General features: G+C 37.3%; 1 protein-coding gene across 1 annotated transcript in view; it reads left to right on the top strand.

Annotated features, from left to right (window-relative positions):
* The window catches only part of ZNF76 (zinc finger protein 76), an 870,184-nt gene that overhangs the window by 426,787 nt on the left and 417,573 nt on the right, over positions 1–25,824 (top strand). The window lies entirely within an intron of this gene.

Raw genomic sequence — 25,824 nt, 5'->3', positions numbered from 1 at the left:
AAAACATTAGAACGATGCAAGTGTCAAGCAGTAGTAGAAGCAGTCTTCCTTTTTCATGTTTTTTTATCTCTGAATACTAGTCAAGTGTAATGGTTTCTTGACCTGTTATAAGAAAAAAAAGTGTGTGATGCAAGCAATAGATATATTTTAAACAATGAAGTCCAAAACTTACTGTCACAATGGGAGCTGTACAGTATGTCAACCTTTGATAGTTATACATACTAATTCTTAGTTTGTTTTACTATGGAGTAAGGGAAATGCATCAATAGGATGTAAAAATTTAGTATAAGTTCACTAAACTGTACTCTCTTGACTATACTGCTCACAGTTAAGCTAAGAGTTGCACAATTAAGATGAACTATTTGACGAGTTCATAAAAAGTAAAAACTGAGAGTGTTGCCTAATCACCTCCACCATAAACCTACTTAAAATGTATTGTTTCCCAGTGATTGGGGACTGAAAGCTTTTTTAGGAACTGAATATTGTTAATTGTGTTCATCAGAGGGAATGAAAACAGGGCTGCATAAAGTAAATTGAAACCAGGAGTACAGTTAATGATGATGTGGTAAGTGGGTGGTGATAACCAGGAGGTATCGGGACAAGTTTCTTTTGGTCAGAAGTTTTGGCTCTGGGATTGTCCTTTTAAGGCTAAAATATATTGTTTTCTGAAAGCATACAAGCTGCTTTTCACATCTGAGAGGGGAATAAATATAAGACAAGAACAGACAGCAATTAATGTAAGTAAGAGAATAGGCTGTACATGTGCTTTCGCATGCATAACTTTAATTTTAGGTTAGATGATGCCTGTGGGTGCAGCTGTCTATTTGGACAAAAACTGGAAATATATATGTCAGCTTTTTTAAAATGTCTAATAGTTTGGTATAATAACTTCTTATCATAATAGATACACTATCCATATTATTTTGGAATGTGAATGGCCTCACAGTTTTATAGAAGTTAAGAGTATTAAATTATATTACTAAATGCAGAGTGCAATGCTACATGAAACGCATTTGGAAAGAAGTGAGCATGAGAATTTGATAAAGAGTTTAGGATGGATATTCAGCAGAATGTCCAAGACAAAGGAAAAGGGATGAGTATTTATACTAATTGCTAGAGCAGTTCCAGTAGTGATAGAAGAGTAGAAAAAGGTTGGTTGGTTTGTGGAAGTAAGGGACTACTGGCAAGAGAGGAAGATTACACTGGCATGTGTTTTATATTCCACCTCAGACTGTTGTTATGGAGCTTAAGACATTTTATGGAGAAATCAGCTTTCAGCAGGGAATATTACTTCTAGGTGAGGACTAGAACTTGATTTGCAACAGTGAGGCTGGAGGACATAGAATGGAAAATGTAACAAAATAGGGTAGATTTCTGAAGAAATGTATAAAAGTATTGGGTATGGACGATTGAATACAATAGTAGGAATTCTGAGAAAATGTACATATTCCCCAAGGTATAATAACTAGGCTACACTAGGCAGACATATTTCATAGAAGCATGTACATTTAATTGAAAGTTTTGACATGTATCCAATAACTATTTCAGATCATGCTTCAATAGCAACCAAGATAAAAATGAAGGTTAGTGAAGTAAAAATGAGACACGGGTGCTTCCCCACAAAACTGTTAAGAGAGGAATTTAAGAAATTGGGTAGTGGAGAGATTTTAGGGAAGACAGGAATTTCTACAGAGGTGTAGCTAGTGAGTGGGATAAAATGAAAGCGGAGTTTAACAATAAGGTCCAAATAAAAGAAATATGATTAAGAAGTAACAAATTATTTAGAGGGCTGACAAAGGTTAAATAATTGCAGAATAAGGGGAATGTGGAACAAATAGAGGTGCAACTGTAGAGTGCTAAAGAGAAAATAAATCTGTATCTGGATAATATGCATGTGTTTATAAAGATTGTTGTTAAGCAACTGTTTTTTAATTATTCAAGAGCATAAACAAATTAGCACAATAGCTTAGACAATAAAAAGTAGAAAGGAATGCTGCCAAAGTTAACCTATAACAAGAAAAATAGCAAAATATCCTGTAGAGGTATTAGAGATAGTTATTTCAGAAATGTTATTAACATTTGTATAAAGCAGAAAAATGTGGAAATCAGTAAAGAGCAAAAATGGAAATATTTATGGAAGACTTAATTATGCCAAGGTGAGAGGTAGATGAGGGTCCACAACTAACAGTTAAGGTAGGAGGAGATGAGATAAACACAGTAACATACAATCAGTCTGCATAAAAGTCTCTAGGACTTGATGGTATTCCTGTGGAAGCAGGAAGCTAAGAGGGAAGAAAGTGATAAAGATCTGGAAGGTTTAACAGTATTTTAAAGGGAGAGGAAGTACCAACATCCTAGAATCAAGATGTGGTGGCTATAATACATATAGATGGTAAAGACCCATCAGACCCAGCTTCATATAGTGCCATTTTTAATTTGAAACCTTGATTATGCAGTGTTTGCCCATAATAGCTAAAAGAATGGTAAAGGCATTGCCAGATTGTGGTTTTGTGGAGGGGAGCCAAACATTTGACAATATTAGTAGAATAATGATGATCCAGAGGGAAGTAGAATGTAAGAAAATACAGCGGTTGATGGGTATTGATGCAGAAAAAGTATTTGACAGAGTAGGTTGGGATTTGGAGTAGAGCAATGGAAGCATTTGCATTTCCTGACACTAATAAGGATAATTAGGAGGCTGTATGAGGGTTTGGAAGCAAAAAGTAAAGTAGGATGGTTCCTATCTGATAAGTTGTATCTGAACAGAGGAACCAGGCGGGGTGTCCTCTTTCCTCTTTATGTGCTTTATATTTGCAGCCATTGGCAAAGAAAATAAGGGACTCAGAAATTCAAGGATATAATTGGTATGGTAATCAGGAAAAGTTGGCTTTATTTGCAGACAATGTTGCTTTGCATCTGATAAAAACAAAAATGACATCTTAATGTTAAGGACCATTTGAGACAGTTTTCAGTCTTTTGGGGATATAAAATGAAGATAAAAACAAAAGGCTGTAGTTTTGAATTATGTGCCCACACATCAGTAGGTTCAGCAATACCCATATTTATGGGTAAACAATAAAATGAAACATTTAGGAATATGGATTAAAAAGATTCTGTTATAGCAGCTAAGGCTATGTGGGAAGAGACTAGAAAGGCAATACAAAAATTAAGAAACTGAAAGCTCTAGTTTTTGGATATGGATAACAAGATATACGCAGTGAAAATGTTTTTAGTCCCTTCAGTATTATATACTGGACAGACATATTTTTGTCAACCAGTGGAGAATTTGTGGACATTAATTAAAGAGTTGAAAGGTTTTTTTATCTGGGTTTGGAAGAGGGCAACAGTCAAGTGGGAAAAGTTGATCCTTCCAATAGAGCAAGCTGGACGGGGATTACCTGATTTGAAGGGATATTTTAGAGTTACACAGTTAAAGCTCTTATACATAGGACAAGCAGAAAGCTGTGATTCAGAGTGGAAAGGGATGATGATGGCACAGGAGGAAGCTCAAGAAAATAAGGAAAGAGAGTGAGATTTTGGATGCTGCTGACAAAATTGTGGCAGAAGGGAAAACTGTTAACATTTGGAAACGTCAGAGTGTTTACTGGAAATTATTATACACTGCAAACCAGGAGGAAGATAAGTGAGTTTATATCTACAGTTAGATGTTGAAAGGCAGGTGTGAGATTTAAGTTGCTGTGCAGCCATTTTTAGAAAATGTTTTACTGGAGGATGAAAGACATATTTTGGATGCTCAACAAGTTAAGTAGGAAATAGTTTAGATAGCAAGTTGAAGTGAGCTCTGCTTTACATCCCTTTGACTAACAAAGTTCATAGATGGAACTTGCCAATAAGATTTTTTTCTGTTGTTCCAAAGGAAATTATTGAGTGATAAAGTCCAGGAGGTGACACGAAAAATCTGAAGTAACTTAGACTTGTACCAGAAACGGTGTTGCGTGGTTGAGCTTATGAGGAAGACCAGCAATAATGAGAGAGTAGGAATAGTGAAGTTATTTCCATTAAATTATAATAACCACAAAGGCAAAACCGCAAACAAAAACAACCAGCCAGTGAATCCACCAATATTTTATTAAAATAGTAAAATAAGCTCGGCTCTAACGTCTCGGCTCACCACACAAGCTTTCAAGGATTAAAAGCACATCAAAGAAACTTGCCTCATATAGTATATTCAATTATACAATTAATTAATTAAACAATTAAATCAGATATTTCCAATTAAGCTCATCATTAAGACCATATGGATGCAAGGTATTACATTTCAAAATATACAAAGACTCCTTAGTCAGAATTCGTTTTTTTAAGACATTCATCAAATACTGACACTTTAATTTTCTCTAATATAGTACCCTGTAAACCTTCACTGTCACCATTATGGAAACATTTAAAATGAGTAGCTATAGAGCTTTCTTGTTTCCTATTCTTAATATCTCTTATATGCTCAAGCATTCTAACCTTAAATGCCCTTTTAGTTTCTCCAATATAAAACAAATTGCACGGACATTTAAGTGCATATATAACTCCTTCTGTGTTGCACGAAAAGCTGCAACATGTATCAAATGGAATGTGATTAATATAAATAAATTTGTCTATTACATATTTGCACGCTTTACATTTTTTACAGCAAGAAGTGCCCAATGGAAGTATATTTGAATTAATTCTAACATCTGGGGGACAAAACCTTCCTTTAACAATAAAATTATGTATGTTTCTACCCCTTCTATAAGAAATGCCCAATTTAGCATTTAACCAAGAAGAAACATTTTTCAAGGAGCATTAATAATTCCAAAAATATTGTACTACTTGTTAAATTTCAAAACTTAAACACCCAAAAGTAAAAACAAAATGAATAGATTCAGAGGGTTCTTTTTGAGCCATTTTATGTGAAACCAACATATGTGGATTAATGTGCATTATTTGTAACAAAGCCAGAACATAACTTCTTCCAGCTTCTTTCTATTAAGTTCTTATCATAGCCCCTTTTCTCAAACATATCCACAGTTACTTTTAATTCTCTTTTTAAATCTATAATATTATTACATAATCTAGATACCCTGACCATATCACCATATGCATTTGTATTTTAGTTTTAGTTTTATTTGTATAGATAGTATTATTAATGACTTCATATATTATAGTGTATTAGTCTGATAGTGATAATAATAAATAAATATGGAAGTGCTTCTAAGGTGTGAGTAGGATGACCTATCCCTATGTACAAATTGTGTACTGATCAACCTTTCTTTGGACAGTAGTATGTAAAAATTGTCCCATTAACAATACTCAATTGTGCATCCAAAAAAGGAATGCATTTTCAAACTTTCTTTGGACAGTAGTATGTAAAAATCGCCCCATTAACAATACTCAATTGTGCATCCAAAAAAGGAATGCATTTTCCTACTAATACATAAAATTGTAGATGCAATCTATTAGAATGTAGAGTTTGAATAAATTGTTAAACCATGTCAGCCCCACCCTGGGCAGTAAAAATCAAATCATCAATATAACGAAAATATATAACAACATGCTGACCTTGTTTCTGTTAGAGTATTTTTAAATTCAAAAAAAGTATTAGAAAGACAGAAATAAAGGTCTATAATATATTCTGTAACTGGAGAAGTTCCTAGAAAAAATCGAACTGCATCTAAACCAAAGGCATGACCAATCCTAGTATATAGGCTCTTAACATCTATTGTAAAAAAAAGTACATATCACTATTCATTGTATATCACTAATTTTATGTATGAAATCAAATACCTCTCTAATGTAAGAAGGAAGTTTATATACTACAGGACTCAAATAGTGATGTAAAAAAACACTTAAGGCATGTGTGAAATAATCACAACCAGCCACTATAGGCCTTCCTGGTGGTTTATTTAAATCTTTATGCACCTTAGGAAGGCAATAAAATGTGCCATTTTACTATCTCCTATATCAAATTTATTCTTAATGTCAATCTGTAAAATATCCAAGTCTACTACCTTTAGAAAAAAGTTCATGATATTCCTTTGAAGCTTGATTATACACTGATATATCAACAATTTCATAAGTTTGATTATCATTCAAATGTTCCATACACATGGAGAAATACTGAGCATAATAACTAATTTATTTCCTTTATCTGAAGGTTTAAATATAACATTATCCATTTTACTTAATGTTTTAAGAGCTTCCCATGCCATCATAGATAAGTTATATTTAATATACCCTCTATTTTTATCACATTTTATAAACTCATCATGAAGTGCAAAATTTAACATACTGGAAAAATGCACTACTTCTTCATTAGAGTAAGGCGGTATAAACATACTTTTAGTGTTTACATTGCTTGTATCTAACCTACAATATGCACTAAAAGAAGAATCTGACTCACAAGTAACAAAGCTATCATCAGAATTACTTGTGTTATCAGTGTTGTCTATAGAGTCATTTTCTACAATAGTATTCTTAAAAAATATTTTAGAAGCAGTTTTCTACTAAACCTGAAAACATCACATTTAATGTCATGAATACAAGGCACTACAGTAGGAACAAATTTTAAGCCTCGATTCAGAACTGAATATTCATAATCTGTAAAGACATGTCCAGATAAGTTTATGATATAACTATTATTAACTGGAGGTATAATTGGATCTTTTACCTCGTTTATACCCCCTCTGTGGGTAAAAGTCTCCCTGGAACTGTCCTTGTGCTTCACGAACACGTTTTGTACCTTGTCTGCCCCCACGGGAATGAGAGGGCTCACCCCGAAAGGTCTGAAAATGTCATTCTGGTTGTGCTGTTTGTAAGGCAGGATAAGCTTCTAAATGATCATACTCCTTATTACTCCTTGAAGGCTTGTGTGGTGAGCCGAGACGTTAGAGCTGAGCTTATTTTACTATTTTAATAAAATATTGGTGGATTCACTGGCTGGTTGTTTTTGTTTGTTATTTCCATTAAATACTGGTTGGACGTGAGAACTGTGCTTGTACAAGAAGTGGATAAAAGAAGACTGGAAGTTTGTTGACTGTGTTAAATTGTTTGAAAGAGACTAAACACAAAATCCCCTTTGTCATTCATGTTTAGAAGGATAATCCAGTTAAGTGCAAGTCATTTTTTTACTTAGTAATTTGTGTGTAATACATTTTTTGAATTAAGGTGCAGATTACTCTGTAAAGTACTGTACAATATGCAGAGGTGTTTTAAATGCAAGACTGGGAGAGTCTTATCAGTTGACTGCTGTTTATGCTTGTTGTTCAAGTAAGAAAGCACTTAATTAACTATAATGTATCTGGGGTTTATACTGTAATAAGGTAAAGGCTGGATAAAAGTAGTAGTATGAGATCTTAGACTGCTGTGGAGAGGGTGTGAAAGTGCACAGAGTGTGTGTGTGTGTGTGTGTGTGTGTGTGTGTGTGTGTGTGTGTGTGTGTGTGTGTGTGTGTATTAAACTATGATGGTTTCCCATGGTGTTATAGAGGTAGTGGTGTAGACCAATGTTCTTGGTTATGTTGCAGACCAAAGGAAAGCACTTTTCTTTCTTAACAAGCAGACCATAAAATGAAAAATATTTAAAACGATAGGTGTGATGTTGTCCTATATCGCCTTCATTCTTCACTGGTTCAGCTGTATACAAAAGCTCGAGGTCTTCTACTAGCTCGTGGCTGAAACCCTCTCCCATCATCCTCTACTAGGTCTCCTCAGATCTTGTTTGCCGCTAAACAGATCGGGTGCTTCCATGTTGGCTCTGGCTAAGTTGAAAAACATCTTTTTTCATTATTAGAATATTTTGTTCTTTGCTTGTTATAAACTTAGAGATTAGTGTTTTATTCCATTTTTAGTTAGTTTAGAGTGTTGGTTGTGCTTTTTGCTTCTGGCCATCGTTTTATCCCTAGGTCTTTGTTCCCTTCCCTATCCCAGCTTAAATTCTCTCCTTTCAAGCCCGTTTTTAGTTAGAGGGCTTCCCTTTGCTATATTTTGCTATATTTTATTAATATACAAGTTTGTTTTAAAAATTTGAGAGTTTGTCAGTGAATTATTCCCTCATTTTTTTTTTCCAGTTCTAACTTAAAACGTCAGCTCATTTAAGTTAGAGGGTTGCTGTTGCCTGTTTGAAGTAGAGGGCTACCTTTGTTCTCTTTCACTTTTCACTAGGCAGCTTCATTTAAGTTGGAGAACTACTAACACCTCTTCCCCTTTTTCTGCTTTAATTGTAAAGATTGCTTCTGTTAAAAAAAATATATATATATCTATCTATATATATATATATATATATATATATATATATATATATAAAATAGAGAGAGGTGTTATAGTGATAAGTGTTAGATATATAGATATATATTATAGTGATAAGTGTTTTTGACTAGCTATACGGTTACGTTTGTTTGTTGTTATTTTGGTTATTGTTGTGGTTGACTGTTGTATTCTGAATATGTCTAAGGATCACAAGGAAACCAAACCTTCTGGCTTCAAAAAGTGTGGAAAGTGTAGCCAGAAGATGTCTGTAACTGATGGTCACACTATTTGTGTATACTGCCTTGGAGCAGTGCATCTACAAGAATCCTGTTCCATTTGTCACTCCTTCAGTTCGAGAGTACTGCTTGAGAGGAAAAACAAACTTATAGTGAGAGGTTTACTGAAGTTCCCCCTTCAGTGAAGCACTGGAAGAAGGTCAGGGCACTTCAAAATTGGCCAAGTCTCCATCCTCAAAGTCCAACAAATCTGGAAAAAGGTAATCTTCTCCTTCTTCTGGGCAATTGGAGCCAGCAAAAAAATTGAGAAAAGTGGCATCTCCGGATCCGAAGACTGTTGGGCCCGGATAATCTCCTTCATTGGTTCCTTCTGTGTCAGTGCCGATGTAGTTTGAATTCCAGAGCCGGTCACCAGAATTGGAGCCAGTTTCTCCTATTTTAACATCTCCTCTACTGCAACCAGTCAGATCTCCTGCTCCCTCTGCAACCAGTCAGATCTCCTGCTCCCTCCTCTCAGTCCTCCAGGAGTCTTTCACATGACATGGATTGGGTGGTGCGCAGACTTTTTAGGACACCGGCACTGGCCAGACTGTTTTCGGCTCCAACCTGGAGGGATTTGGAGCTGACCAAGACTTCCCCTTCAACACCGTTTCCTACTCCGAGTTGACCTGGGACCTCAGAGCCGGAATGCCTGGAACTGGCTGTAATAGAACCATTGGTGCAAAGACCTATCCTGGGATCTTCAAGCCCGATGTCTATCCGATATCCTCAGTTCCATCTGAACTTGAGTCTAGGAGCCAGTCGGGTCCAGGGAGTAAAATCGAATCGGATGGTTGTCCGATCCGAACTTGCCTCTTGGGGCTTCGGCACAGGTGAGCTCGGCTCCTACATCAGTCTCTGAGCCAACCCTCTTGGTTCCAGGGATGCCTCCTGGTTCTTTAGAGCTGGGGTTTTCCTCTGATCAGGGATGGGGGTCTTTTAAGGTGATGAGACTGCTGTCTCCACAGACATCTCCACTGTCGGGTCCTGACATTCTTCCCCCTAAAGCACCAGTGTCCATCTCAGCACCACATCGTCCACAAACACGTGGGAGCCCTAGGCCTCAGGATGCCCCATTGGGTGAACCCCTCTCTTCCGAAACCTCTCCAGAATACTCTTCTGAGGTCCCTCATAAGAGACCTTGCAAGAGGAAGCATTTAGACTCCCCAGAGGAGTTGGTCATTTCTGATACAGACCTTGATGAATCAGAAGGGTCCCCACGGTCACCCTCTGAGGATGTCTCCTTCACAGACATCCTGGAAATTCTTAAGCAGAGAGGCAGCTGGAAGTCCATCACCCCTTCTGAGGAGTCTGTATACTTGAAAGCCTTTGGGTCTCACCCTTCCTTCACTTGGGTGTCTCCTCCTTTCGACAAACTCATGGAATTAGCGAAAAGGCATGGGAGTCTCCAGATGCAGTGGAACCTGTTCCTCTGAGACCAAACAAGTTTATTACTGCACTGTCAGACAAAGACTTGCTTACCAAGGGTGTTCCAGTAGATGCTGTGGTGGTGCCGGCGGCAGCCACCAAAAAGAAACTTTCAGAGACATCCTCATCTGTCCATCCGCCGAACAAGGAGTCATGTACGATGGACAGATATGGAAAACGCACGTTCTCTTCAGCGACCTTTGCACTCAGATCACTGAATTATCTGACGCACTTTACTAGGCTACAAAGAGATCTCCTGAAGGAGCTAGGAGATGCTGTCCAAAGTTCATTAGCTGCAGGGGTATCAGACAGTTTCCTCTCAGCTCTCCACCTTAAACTCTGTAGTTAACTCCTCCATGAGGCTAATTTCTTATGCAGCAGATGGAGCGAGTAGAGCAGCAGGTTCAAGAATTTCCCTAAGGAGACCTTCCTGGATGTGCTTGTGTGACTTTGCGGAACCCTTTAAATCTTCCTTTGTTAATGTCCCCTTTGATGGCTCGTCCTTGTTCGGGCTGAAAGTCAAGGACACACTAAACAGGTATGAGCAAGAAGGAAAAACTCTCTCTGCCATAGGAGTCTGTTTTTCTCTACCTTCTAGAACTTACCCAAAAGGGAGGAAAAATGTGGTTCTGAAAATCTCAGAGTGCTTTTCAAGACACATGTGGTGATTCTTCCCCTAGGGGCAGAGGGGGAAGCAGTAATGGAAGACACCATCCACGTGGCAGAGGGGGTCTGCAAAATCAGGATGACAGGGAGTCATTTCATTTGTAAGCCCTTTCTGAAAGGAGGCCCATCTGTCCCTCTCTGGAGGCAATATGGGGTTGCTTATCTTTGTACCCAGAAGCCTGGCTAGAGATAAAAGACAAATGGGTACAAAGTATCATATCCAGAAGCTACTCTATACCCTTTTCCTTCCCTGTCCCAAACATAAAAAAAATACTGGACATTCCACTCAGACAAAGGGACCAGGCAACTCTAGAAATTCAAAGTTTGCTAGCAAGAGAGTCGTCCAAACAGTCCCCACAGACCAAATAGGATCCGGAACTTACTCAAGGTTCTTTTTAATGCCAAAGAGAACAGGGGACTGGAGACCCATACTGTATCTCAGCAGATTAAGCAAATCGGTAAGAAAAAGTTCCGGATGGTAACACTGCAGCAAATATTCTCTTTTCTGGGAAAAGGCGATTGTCTCTACTCTATCGACATCCAGGATGCATACTGCCACATACAAATGGACAAGCCATCCAGGAATCATCTGCGCTTTCGGCTGGGAGCCAGTCACTACCAGTTTTAGGCTCTGCCCTTTGGTCTCACTACAACCCCCAGAGTGTTCACCAAGTGCATGTATGGCAGAAGAAACGGCTCACTTGGGACACCTAGGATTCCAAGTGTTTCTGTATCTAGACGACTGGCTCCTAACCTCCACCACCAAGCATCTACTAGAAAAAGCAAGGGACACCACATTTCATTTCTGCTGTCATCTAGGTATCATGATAAATTAAGAAAAATCTGCCTTGATGCCATCTCAAGCGTATCATTTTTATAGGAGCAGATCTAGATGCAACACAAATGAGGGCAGAACTTCCCCCAGAAAGAGTCCAAGTACTTGACATCCAGTCTTAAACCTTCTTTCCAGGGGGAAAGTTCAAGCAAGAACAGTACCCAGTCTTGGGGACCATGACAGCCGCACTAAACTTAGCACGCCTGCACATGAGGATTCTATAGTGGCTACTGTTCACTCAGTGGTCCCTAAAACAACTTCCCATGTCCCACCAAATTTCAATAACAGAATCTTGCAAGAAGGACCTTTGCTGGTGGCCTCACTCCACTCGTGACATCAGTTCGACCCTTTGTTCTTCCACATCCATTAGCCAAAGTAACCACGGACGCTTCCCAGATAGGGTGGGGTGGGGGCATTATCTGGGAAGATAAGTCCAAGGCACCAGGTAAGATTATGAGGCCCATTTGCACATCAACGTCCTTGAGATGAGAGCAGTGCTTTTAGCGTTACAAGCATTTCAGGACTCTCTTCTGCTTGGAACTGTTGCAATACAGACAGACAACATGTCAGTTTGGTACATAAACAAACAATGAGAAACTGAATCCTACCCCCTATGTTGAGAGGCCCTGAGAGTATGGCAGTGGACGACCTCCTCCCAATGCTTTCTGATAGCAGTGCACATCCCGGGGAAATCCAACGTAATAGCAGACAAATTCAGCAAAGTGAATCTGATGCCTCACAAGTGGTCCCTAAAACAGGAAGTAGTGGAGATGATTTTCTGCAAATGGGGCCAGCCTTGCTGCAACCTTTTTGCCTTGTCCATAAATGCCAAGTGCAACAGCTTTTTTGTCCTAATCCCCCCTCTGGGGGAGTCACCAGGGGATGCACTTGTACACAATTGGCCCTCGGGTCTCCTATACGCCTTCCCTCCCTTTCCATTGATACCCAAAGTTCTTGAGAAAGCAAGCTCATTGAGAAGGAACTTAGTACTTGTCGCTCCATACTGGCCTCATCAAATCTGGTTCCCCTTCCTTTGGCCTCATCTCCAAGAGGAGCAATGGGTTCTGAGCCCATTTCCGGACCTTCTGATTCGTGTATCAGGGATGCTCCATCCCTCTCTTCAAACCCTCAAATTGACAACTTGGCTGCTCTGATTCCAAACATAGCCAGGCTGTCTAATCTATCTTCATCTGTGAAACATATCTTGATCTCGTCTCATAAGGCTTCAGTGAGGAAATTATAAGTGAGCAAGTGGAAAAGGGTTTCTTCCTGGGCATTAAATAACCACATTGATCCCTTTTCTGCACCTGTAACCTCCATTCTAGAATCTTTGACAAAGCTGTTCAGTGAAGGCACGGCTGCAGCTACTATTCAAGTTCAGTTAGCAGCGATATCAGAGTTTCATACAAGTGAATCAGGCCCAAATCTGATGTCTCACAGACTATGCAAAGCTTTTCTGAAGGCACTATTTTATTAAGACCACCTATTAAAACTCCTCTAGTGCCATGGGACCCAAACTGTGTTGTATCACATTTGATTCTGTCCCCCTTTGAACCTACATCATCCTGTGATCTAAAGTTTTTGACTTGGAAAACAGTTTTCTTGATTGCCATCACTTCTGCTAGAAGAGTTTCAGAACTGCAAGTATTATCGATAAAGCCCCCCTACATGATTTTCCACAAAGACAGAGTATCCCTTTTCCAACAAACCCATCTTTCCTGCCAAAAGTGTGCTCAGAGTATAATTTGAATCAATCCATAGAACTACCAGTCTTTTTCCCCACCTTTGGAAACAAGGCAGAATAAATGCTACACTAACTAGATGTGCATCGGCAATTACATTTCTACTTGCGTAGGACAGAGGACTTGAGAAAATCCGACCAATTATTTGTTCATTCTCAGAAATGTGGTCCTGTGTCTAAAGTCATACTTTCAAAATGGCTATCAGATTGTATTACTTTTACATACAAATCTCACAACAAAGATCTGGGCTTTAAAGTCAAAGGCTATTCTACAAGAGCCATAGCAACCTCTTCGGTTTTTTGAGCTAGGCTGCCAATTGACACTGTTTGTGCTTCAGCTACATGGGCAATGCCATATACCTTTATCACTCATTACAAAGGGTATTTGGCCTCCAGGAACAGGGCCTCCTTTGGGTCCACTGTTCTGAAGAATATTCTCCCATGAGCCACCCAAGAAACATGGTGCTAGGGACACTGTCCCAACCAGTGAAGAATGAAGGCGAGATGGACAACACACATGGGACATTATGGTGAGTACATAACTTCTTTTTTTTCTCAGCGTCATGCATTTGTAAAACTATTAATTGTTTTTCTTTACGCAAGCAAATCTCAGTAGCTGGCGAACTGGTCTGCCTACAGGTGCAGGCAATTAATCAGGAAATGACACAACCATAAATTCTGAGGTATTTGCGAAACACTGTAGTTAGTACTTAGAGGAGACTGTCAAGAAATTCATAGAAGCCTGACACATTGAACAGACTGTTTTTGTGAGCAGATGCATTTCTAGTAGCATTTAGTACTTTGGTATAAAACATAACTGTGCACAGTCTAGGTTATTCATGTAAGGGTAGACACTGCACTTTTTCTTTCATTTTTTTTTTGTATATAACCATCTTTAGTAAATCATAACTTAAACTGACACGGTTACGTATACATTAATATAAAATTAAACCATATAAATATTTTTTCATGCAGTTTTCATATTTCCTTTAATAATAATCATTCACTCTGACATTACATAAACTGCTCAATTCCTTCATTCCCTTAGACCTCACTCATCTTCCTGAACACTATTCTGCATGTATTGTATCCACAGATTCCATGTACTTGTATGTAATTTACTCTTTCCTTTTTCTAAGGATGCCACCTTCATTTATTTTATCTTCTTTGTTTTTCTTAAGGCCAAAATTTAGTTAACAGAGGACATGGAAGTTGTTTGTCACCTCTGGGAGGGAAGCAGATGTGGGACAAGACTGGATGGAGTTCGTGCAAGCGGGAACACATGCTGTAACACGTGCTATATATGTGTTATATATATATATATATATATATATATATATATATATATATAAAATGTGTGTGTGTAATAATACCAGACCTTGTTATAACTGCAGTTTTTGCAGTTATATAGATCAAGCAGGTGAATTTTTTCACCCAGCCCAGAACAAGGTCTATAAATTTTCAGTGAAGGCAACTTGTAACAGTAGTCATGTGGTTTACCTAGCAGTGTGTAAAACCTGCAGTAAATTTTATGTAGGTAAAATGGACAGAAGACTGAAAGAAAGGGTAAGAGAACATCTGAATGATATAAGAAATACTATGGTTAGGAATGCATTAGCTAAACATGTTGCAGACACATCCTCAGAGCATGCATTTAGGTTTCAAGTTATAGATATGGTGCAGGAAAGTCTCAGGGGAGGTTATATTATAAATGAAATGAGTGTTTAGAAAGCAAATGGATTATTAGACTAAGAGCAGATACAGGGTCAGGACTTAATGATAAAGTACCATTGAAACCAATGTTGAAAGCACCTCCTCTTTTTAAATAAGAAGGGAGTTTTAATAAACTCCCTTTTAACCCCCCACCTTTTATACACATTCACTTTTTATACGTTTACTATTAATACTGCATATATTTGAAATATTATCTCGAGTTTTAGTAGGATGTCATGTGATTGTTTCACTTTATTTAATTGGAATTGAATTAAATAGATTTTGTGCATCTGATGAAGCAGTTGTAATACTGCGAAAGTGCTTATACCTTTGCCTGTTTCCTGAATAAACTGTTTCTGGTTTTATGATAGCCTGGTGTTGCTTCATCTTACTTTTGCTTGTTGGAATGATTAAACTTAACTTTAGAAACAGTAAAGCTGTCTGTTTGGGGCAACTCCGTCTACATGGAAGGATAACTTCCCATTTTGGAAAGTATATATAGTTTTGTGTCTTTACTGAGTTAAAGGGGTTGGGGGTTTATAAATGAAAAAGGTACATAGTTTCGTTGTTGAGTGCTTGATTGAAGTGAAAAGTCTGGAAAAGTGTGACATAGGCTCAGAGATGAGAAGCTGTGACTACCTATAAGATCACCCTGCCAAACATTAGTGTGCATGCAAGTTGGAAACCTGTATTAAAAACACTATCATGCAGAATATGTGAAAGTACTAGCTTATCAGAATTGCTCCTTTATGTCATGGAATGTGAATGGCACTGGCATCGTATGTATGAGCAACAAGCAAAGAGTACTGAATTATATTAAGTGTAGGATTGAAGTAGTAATGTTACAGGAGACAAACTGATAGAAATGGTCCTGTGAGTTTCTCAGAGGATTTTAGAATGGATATTCAGTAGAATGTTGGAGACCGAGGAAAAGGGAATAACGATATTGATTAATATTGATCAGTAGTGTTAGACGAGGAGAAGAAAGTAATGGTAGATCTGAGGCAATCTGCAAGGAAGGAAGATGACACTGACATTTGTATATATTCCAACTAGAGATAGCACCTCAAAAGAATTACGGCAGCTGTAATTAGCTTTCAGCAGGGAGTGAAACCTGATCTGCAATAGTGAGAATTTGTCAGGACCTAGAAGGGAAAGTATAACAAAAAGGGCAGCTTTATGAAGAAGTACATGAATTGGAGTGAAGGAGTGAACTTTCCAGCAGGAACCCAGGCAGAATGTGTATATTATTCCCCAGGAGGATGGGTATTTAATTGAAAGCTTTGAAACTCTTCCAGTAACTAATTCAGATCATGCAGCAGTGAAGACTTGAATAATGATATAGGGCAATCAATTAAAACAGGACACTGGTGATTTCCTCTTGTTAAAAAGAGATACATTTAAATAATGGGTAGTTCTTCAGATGGGATATCTGGGGAGTGGGATAAAATTAAAATGACATTTAAAACTGTGGAAATACGAGAGAAAGAAGTAATAATTATTTAGAGTTGCTGTTAAAGATATTGCAGATGAAGGGGAATCTTGGAGAACAAGAGGAGGAGTAATTGTTGAGTGCTAAAGGGAAAATAAGTGAGTATTTGGATAATATGCATGAGTTTGCTAATGTTGCTATTAAGCAAGTATTTTTGGTGATAACACCATAGCACAAAAACTATTGGGACAATGACTTGGGCAACAGAAAATATTAAGTGGTGTTGCTAAACTTTGGGGGTCCTGTGACTAGAAAAATAAACAGACACCGTACAGAAGTATTGGCGATATATCAGAAATTGTATGAAAATGTGTACTGAGCAGAGGAATGGGGAAACAAAGTAAAATCATAAATGGAAATGTTTATGGAAGACTGAACTGTGCCAAGGTTAAAGGAAGATGAGGCTCAAGAATTAATAGCTAAGACAGGAGGGGACGAGAGAAAAATTGGGATGTTTTATCAATCAACAAGGAAGTCTCCAGGAACATATGGTATTCATGTGAATTGTTGGTAGTTGGGGGGGAAGAAGGCAATAAAGATCTGGAAAGTTTTTCTTTTAAACAATATATTAAAAAGAGGGACAGTGCCAGCATTTTTCATGAAAATTGCTTGTGACTGTACTGTCAAAAAAAGCAAGGACTCTTTTTAGACCCAGCTTCATACAGACCAGTTGTGATTTGTAACCATCATTATTAAGTGTTTCTGTATTAGTTAAGAGAATGGTAAGAATATTGATAGATGTGGACCAGTGTAATTTTGTGTAGGGAATGCAAACATTTGACAACATTGATAGAACAGTGATGATCCAGAGGAATGCATAATGTGAGAGGTCACTGCTATTGTTGGTGGATCTTGATGCAAATAGGATTTGATAGTCAGATGGGATTTTGAGAACGACAATGATAACGTTTGTTTTCCCTGATAAAATAATGGAGTTAATGTACATGAAGTCAGAGCAAGAATTAAGGTAGGGGCTTCCTCTCTGATTAGCTATGTTTGAACAGAGAAACTAGGCAGGGGGATCTTCTTTCCCTTTTGTTATTTGCTTAATACTTGGAGCCATTGGCAAAGACAATAAGGGGCCCACAAATTCAAGAAAAGTCCGCCTTCTTTGCAAGTTATATTATTTTGTAATTGATAAATCCAGAAAAGGACATTTTGAGACTGTGACTTTTTTTTTCTTTCAGGGTGTAAAATAAATGAATGCTATAGTGGTAAACTGCGTACCCTCACACAAACTGGTTCAGCAATACCAGTGATAAGATGAAGTAACTTGGGTGAATGATTAAAACAGATTCTATTACAGTAGTTAAGGATAAATGGGAAGAGACAAAAAAAAGTACAAAAATTGAAAAGTTTAAGCTCTTGACTGTGGATGTGCCTAGTAAGGTAGAAGCAGTGAAAATGTATCTAGTCCCTTAAGTATTGTATATAGGTCAGGCATATTTTGTCCACCAGAGAAGTCATTGTGAACCATAATTAATAACACTTGACATTTATGTGGGAGGGAAAGAGGGCAAGAGTTAAGTTGGATAACATGTTTCTGTCCATAGAACAAGCTAGTTTAGGATTACAAGGTTTGAAGGGATAACGTTACACGGCTAAGACTCCTGTACATAACACAAGCAGAAAATTGCAAATCAAAGTGAAAAGAAATTGTTAAAATTGTGGGTGGGGTGTCACAAAATAAGAGTAGGATTTTGGATGCAGGCACTTAAGGAGAATAACAACCACAGAAAATATTATATTTATAAAGTAGCAGAAAGCATTTTAAGAACTAAACCAATATGGCAATGGATAAAAGAGATTTTTACCAATAGGGATGACTGCTAGTATGGGCTTAGAAAGTAGGCAAGATGGGGCTGGAATTCACTGGAGAAAACTGGCTAAAGAACCAAAGTATTGTCACCAAATAACTAGAGAGAGAGAGAAAGATAATGGAGTGAGATGATGCCAAGCAATAGTTTGGACTGCAGGTTAGAGACTAACATCCCTACCAAGTGGAGCGATAAGAGTATAGACAGAGAATGGAAAGGGGAATGCGGAGTGAAATACTCTGAGTTTAAATCAGAACATGCCGTTACAAACGGGGATAATTAGATAATAATTTAAACAGCTAGCGATATGAACTGATAACTTCATAAATCAGAAGTCAAAGTGATGAAAATTGACTGAATATGATACTGCTCAAGAAAAGATGTTTCGAAAAATGGTAGAGTTACAGGACAGAGCACGCAGGGAAAACCTGAGCTTTTCTGTTGTACCAGAGAAACTGGAAGGAACAAATTGTATTAATTTTATGAAAGCACAGAGAGACAACTGGACTGGTATTCCACAGCAGGATTTGTTAATTGATAGGGCATACTGAGTGCATGCTCCAAACCTGGCCACAAGAAAGCAGCTTATAATAACAAAGATACAATCATACCAGCAGAAAGACTTCATCAAGTTGGGAGACAGTCGAGGATTTATACAGAATGACTATTCACTGTCCACAAGGCAGAAGAGAAGCGCATTTATCCCATCAAAGAGGGAATGTCAAGAGGCAGGTATGGTATTCAAGCTGCTGTATCCAGCTGTCTTCAAATTATTTTCTCCTGGAAGATCAAATTGTTATTATTTTATGTAGAACAGGCTAAGGAGGAAATACAAACGTTTGTCCAACAACAAGTGAGCTATCAAACAAGACGGTATTTTGCTTCTCATTCTTCTGATAATAAATCTCATAGAGACACTTTGCCAGTGAAGTCTTTTCTAATTTTCCAAAGAAAAATGCTTGAGAGAGAGAAAAAAGCACAAGAGTTGACTAGAAGACTCGGGAGTACCTTGGACTTGAACCAGAGTTTGTGTTTGGGAGATGAGCAGGAAGAAGACCAGCAACAGTGAAATTTGTGAATAAATGTGAGATTATAACGCATCAGTCACATTTGTGAAATATGGCTGTACAAGAAAAAGTGGAATGATTGCACTTTTGTTGACTTTCTTAAACTTGTGGGGACTGAAAAGCGTATTTCCCACTTCATCTCACTAATGTTTGGAAGGACACTAAGGGGGAGACGAGAGAAAATGCCAACTGTAAGCAAAACAATTTTTGTTAACAGTATTCTTAAAAAAAATTTCATGATATAAATTGCATGTTATATATAGTAAATCATTTTCAGTTATTTTATGTGATAGATACTAAGTGCATTTTTCTTTAAGTTTTAGGAAATTACAATGTTGAACCAATCTCTCACTCTGACTGTTGAAAGTGAGATCATTAAGCAAATAGCTGATAAAAACTGGACGATTATTTTTCAACTAATGAGGAACTCTAGTGATATTTTGGGCCCAAAGGCTCATGTAGTTTACAGGAGGGCAAGATCTATAAAAGCATTTTTAAAACAGAGTAATTATTTGAGTGAATGGATTCCCGAGGGAAGAACAGGTACGTTGGGAGGGTGGCCTAATGGTTAAGGTGTTTGCCTTACAAACACAAGGTCCAGGGTTTGAGTCTCACAAGGGATCATTGGCTAGGCTTAAAATGGCTCGCAAGGGCAGTTAGCCTAGTACTAATCCATGAACCATGAACCATGTAAATGTGGTAGTTCGAAGTGCCAGCATTTCATGGTTAGTGATACTGTTAAGGTAAGTAAAACCACTGTTAAGGCTAAATACCACTATAATTGTAACATGAAAGCAGTTATTTACTGAGCCCTGTGCCAAATTTGTCCACGTTTTATGTGGGAAAAACAGGAAGAAATTTTAAAGAGAGCATTTATGAACATTTATATGATATTGGACATGGTGTGGCTCTTTAAACATATTGATAAACTATCTGGGCATTATTTTTTATTTTTTGGATTGGACAATGTAGCTAGAAACTTGGGGGGGGGGGCATGGAATGAACTGGTTGAATATATTGAATTTATGTAGCAAATTAAATTGAATGCACGCAGTCATCCCGGTGTGAACTAGATTTTGTTCATTATTAGTGTCTTAAAACTTAGGTCATAGAAATTGTAGTGGTGTGATTTTGTGTTAGGTGTTTTGCTCAAGATAGCAAGGTATTGATGTGAATTATTTTGATTCATCTTTGTTTTTTGAAATGGTGCACTTTTTGAATATTTAATTATTCAGTTGATATACTGTTGAAGATTGAATGCTTTTTAAATTCAAATTACTCTGAGCGCCACATGATTTTCATTCCTCTTTCTTTTGGTGTGTGTATTTTGGTTGTAGATGATCATGTGAATGAGTTTAATGTTTTAAACACCAGTTAATTCAGGGAGTTTTGAATGTTCAGACGTCCTGAGGCTCTGGGCAAAAGTGCTTAGGTTTTGCATTGAGTATAATAAAGAGACAAAAGATCCATCAGGCAGCTGTATGTGGTGCCTTCAAGTTTAGTTCTTCACAGTTTGTTTCAGCTCTGAGTGTAAAAAGAAAAGAAAGGCTGGACAAAAGCATGTTTAAGTTTAATAGACTGTAATCTTAAGAGTTGCCACCTATAGGTTTTTTTTTTCCAGACTATCCAGAAATCAAACTAATTTTCCTGTAGTCTTGAAAACACTGTATAAACTCTGGTATTCTGTTTCAAAAAAAAAAAAAAAACAGACTATTCATAGTCTGTTAAATTGGGAGATTTACTATACTTTTTTTAACAATATGCATAGTAAAGTTGCAGCAAAAAAGGCACTCCAAACGGAAGAGAGAGTGTTCTGCCGTGGCTGACATCATGACGATGTCACAAAATGGGTAGGAAGTGAGTGGGGCATGGTTGTTGGAGGTGCGAGGAGTGTGGCCTAAGTCTGGTTTTAGCCACAATGAAAGGTAATAACCCTATGTAATCTTGAGTTGTTGAGAAGGGGGGGTGAGGTGTAAAAGTGCACAGATCATAATATATAGAGAGTTTATGTGGTTTTGTTACTTTTGCTTATTTGAATGTCTAGAATAAGGCTCTTGGCTTAATCTAATAAATTTTAATGTAAGCAAATACATAAGAGAACACTGAATGTAATGAAAAGTTTTTCTTTAGCAAATATTCAGTGAGTTGAGAAGAATGCAGCTGATGACAGCTGTACATTTTATGTTTCCATGGACACAAGCTTGACTACAGGTCCAGGCAATAAAAGCAAGAGCACTTTAAGGCTATGTTTTCTGAAATCATACAAGCTATTTTCACATATGGGAGGGGAAAAAAGATAACTCAAGAACAGACAGCAATTAGTTAAACTAGGAGCACAGGCTGTAACATGCATCTTGGCATGAATAACTGTCCTTTTAGATTAGGTAATGCCTGTGATAGTTGGTTTGGGAAAGTTGCTCCTATCAGGAAGGTTACACTTCATTATTTGAAGATGTACATAGTTTTGTGTTTGTTGTAAGTTAATGTGTTATGGGTTTATTATGGGGTGAGTTTGTTTTTTTTTTGTTTCAGATTTTTCATTAAAACAAAGTTTGTAAAATATGGGGATCATTACATAATCTCGAAAGTTTGAAATACCAAATTTAAAACGTTTGAGACTATGTAGCCAAAACCCCTAATTACCCCGAAAGACCAGAAGTGCAAATTTCAAAATCCCAATCATCGAGAGTTTGACATTCGCACTTCTGGTGTTGCTGTATGGTGGAAGGTCAGGTAAGTATCTATGTTTAAATGTGTTTGTTAGGGGTTTAGTGTGTAAATGTGTGTTGCGACTGTGATGTGTGTGCGCGAGGGGAATGTAGGTGTGTGGTAGTGGTTCGTGTGTTTGTGTATGTATTGCGACCTTGGAGTTAGAATATTTAAGTAGGGGTGTGTGTTTGTGTTCCGGGGGAAGGTGTGTGTGTGTATGTTTGTGGTGTATGTTGAATGTAGTTTTCAGTAGTTTGAATTTCACGGTTTTGGTATTTTAGTGTTTTGGGTATTTGGTCTCGGGATTTTGGGCGTCGGTAGTTTGGATTTTCGGGATTTAGAAGTGGTTCCAAAATATGATATAGGTTTAGATGGAGATGACCAGAAACAGCTATATAAAAGATCAACCTGTCAAAATTAGTGTGTGCGTGTAACACGAAAGCTGGAAATTAGACATTAAAAATTGTGGTTTTTATATATATATATATATATATATATATATATATATATATATATATATATATATATATATATGTGTGTGTGTGTATATATATATATATATATATATATATATATAGTAGGTGGGAATAATAAGTTCTTATCATAATGGTGACACTATCCATATTTTAGAATGTGAGTGGCTTCACAGGTATAAACAAAAGGAAAGAGAACTGAATTATATTAAATGTAGAGTGCAAATAGCAGTGCTACAGGAGCCGCATTTATTCCCTAAGGATTAATAACTGGACTAGACTATACAGAAATTATATTTCACAAGAACATCTGCATGTAATTGCAAGTTTCCACATGTATACAATACCTATTTCAGATCATGTGCCAGTAACAACCAAGATAGAAATGCATGGTAATGAAGTAAAAATGAGATACTGGTGCTTCCCCACCTTCCTATTAAAAAGAGAAGAATTTAAGGAATGGGTAGTGGAAATTATTCGAGTTGTTAGGGAAGATAAATTTAGAAGTGATAGCTAGTGAATAGGATAAAATTAAATTGGAGTTTAAAAATCATCACAAAGGGCTTTTCATCCAGAAAAAAGGAGGCCATTATCCCACTGTACTCATCCCTCATTAGACCCATTATAGAATACAACGCCCTGTTTGGTATGTACCTCTCAAGACATCTGCAACAACTGAAAAGGCCTCAGAAATACCTCACTAAAAGAATCACAGGCCTAAAGCAGATGCCCTATGCTGACCGCCTTAAAAAACTCCAGCTATACTCTGTGGCATATCGTCTACTCAGAGGCGATCTCTGCTTAACATACAAGGCCATGTCAAACCCAGAACTGTTGGACATGCTAAACTTAAAGAAATCCCAGTCCCGTCAGAGCCACATGCTCCAGGGATCTAAACCTTGTCATCACAAAAAGCAAAACATGCTGGAGGGATAGGTTCCTGACCCAGAGACTCCCCAGACTCTGGAATAGATTGCCCATACATGTCAAGCAGAGTGCCTCTTTGGCCGTCTTCAAAAGGAACCTTGACGATTGGATGGGAGAAAGGAAATTCACACCGGGGATCACGTCAGTCGCCCTGCTAGACAGTGGTCCAGAGAAGTAAATAGTGTGGGAAGAAGTAGCCAGGGAATTGTTATGGCTAGCTTGTATAGGCCGTAGGGCTGATAGCCTAGTACCAACCTATGAACCTATTTATATTTAGAGCATTTGGCAAGAAAATAAGGAACTTGGAAATTCAAGGATATAGTTGGAATGGTACTAAAGAAAAGCTGGTTTTATTTGCAGATAGCATTATTTTTTAAACACCTTTACTTACCACTTGTGACATATGCAAACTTGTATAACAGTAATCAAACCATGTTAGCAAGATGACATTTGCAAGCATTATAAGTCATATATGTTAAATATCGTATAATCAAAACAACATTACACAAATTGTTCACTTTCTACCTTCTCTTAAACCTCATTTCACCTCCAAAACATTTTTCTGCATGAATTTGTTCCCACAATGTCTATTTATTCTATGTAATTTACTCTTACCCTTTTGTAAAGATCCCGCTTTCTATTCTTTTAGTTATGTTACAATATTCACGACTTCAAGTACAGTTGGTTTAGACTTTGATTTCTGTTTTCTAGTAATTGATTTTTAGCAGCCACCAGAATTCAATTTAACAAGGCCTTACTTATGTATAGGCAATTCAGATCTTGTGTCCGAGCTCAGAAAAGTAATTTCCTTAGTTAAACACATTCGCATGCCTTGTATTCCTCACAGAATACTCTGTAGTGAATTTTTAAAGTCTGATGACTCATTGCACCCTCAAAACATATGTTTCCAAGTTACCTCTTTCTTTCCCATCCCACATCCAACATTTGCCATCTACTGGAGGAAACATTCTTTGGAGTCTGCTTGTGGTATAAAAATAGACTAAAAAACAACAAAGGATAACTGCTGAAGGTCAAGGACCAGCACAGGATTTAATACAAATGTAATTTTAATGCAAATTCCACCTGTACTAAGTGCTTTCTTCCTGGTAATGACTACTTCAGAGCATGGGTATAACACTCGCAATCATTCTTTAAACAACAACCAATCAAAAACAAAAAGTGGTCCCAATCAATACAAATATGAAGTAGTTAGAATCCTGTTGCCCCATAAATCTATTACCCTTTTCATAAAGCAACCACTGATTTAGGTACAAAAGCACAGAAACCTCTGAATAAGAAGCTAGACATAATATGTAGGAATGAAATAAATGTAATACCTATACAAATTTGTCAATTATTTTACACAATAAAAATGTATATTTTTTTTACATTTAATTGGTATTTTATTTATATAAAAAAATTTTAAGCACCATATGAATATACTTCAGTTTTAATACACTATTGATAGAAACCTGTTCATTTAATCCTGGCCACAATGTTGCATTTAAACAAAGCTGCCAGATCAACTCTTTGTATTCTAATAGGGTCTCCAAGTTACCTTCCCTGGCATTAATATCAATTTTTTTTAAAACAAGAAGCATCTTTATTAAATTATCATGTAGGACATAGGCAGTCTTACATTTATATAAATTAAAATGAACCATACCAACACAATTTCAGTTGCAAAAATACGTTACAAACCATGCTGACCCAACTGTAGCTGCAAACATTATACGTCACTTATAATATATCCAGCCATTGTCAGTCAAACATTATATAGCTCATTCATATCCTGCCTTCTTTTAAACCTCTTTCTTCCTCTGCATGTATTAATCCCACAATTCCCATATAATGTGCTCCTACCCTTTTCTAAAGTTTCCAGTTCCAGTTGTTTTAACTCTGTTACTATCTTCGCTACTTATAGTAAAATTGATTTAGACTTTGATTTCCATTTTTTAGTAATTGATTTTTGGTACCCATCATAATTAGACTTGGGTTTTCCTGTTTATTCTTGGCTGGAATGCCTTCTGTGTGGAGTCTGCATGTCCTCCCCGTGGTCGAGTGGCCACCAAAAGACATGCTTGAATGGGCGTGCCTTCGCTGAATGTTGGGCATCGGGCTGGCAACTCGGCACCATAAAAATCTACTGGCAATCAGCGGATTGGAGTTCTGCTGTGGCGACCTCTAACTGGGAATAGCCAAAAAGACAACATCATAATTAGACTTAGCAAAGCCTTATTGGCTTTAATATCAGTCTCGTCAACAACTCCAAATTTGAATTTAAGGCTAGATAAAACTGAACAAACTTTAGAATGTTTGTAAAGGGCATTATTAATATTTCCCTTCTTTATACGAAAAGGATATTCTGCTTTTCCCATGTAAATGCTTTCACGGTCTTGACATATAGCAATATAGACCATACCTCTTTGCTATAAGGGCCCATTAAT

This window comes from Protopterus annectens, chromosome 7.part0, assembly GCF_019279795.1.
Source record: "Protopterus annectens isolate FY-2018-M chromosome 7.part0, PAN1.0, whole genome shotgun sequence".
Lineage (NCBI taxonomy): Eukaryota > Metazoa > Chordata > Ceratodontiformes > Protopteridae > Protopterus > Protopterus annectens.
The sequence above is the reverse complement of the archived record's forward strand: the minus strand, read 5'-3'. Positions and strand labels throughout refer to the sequence as shown.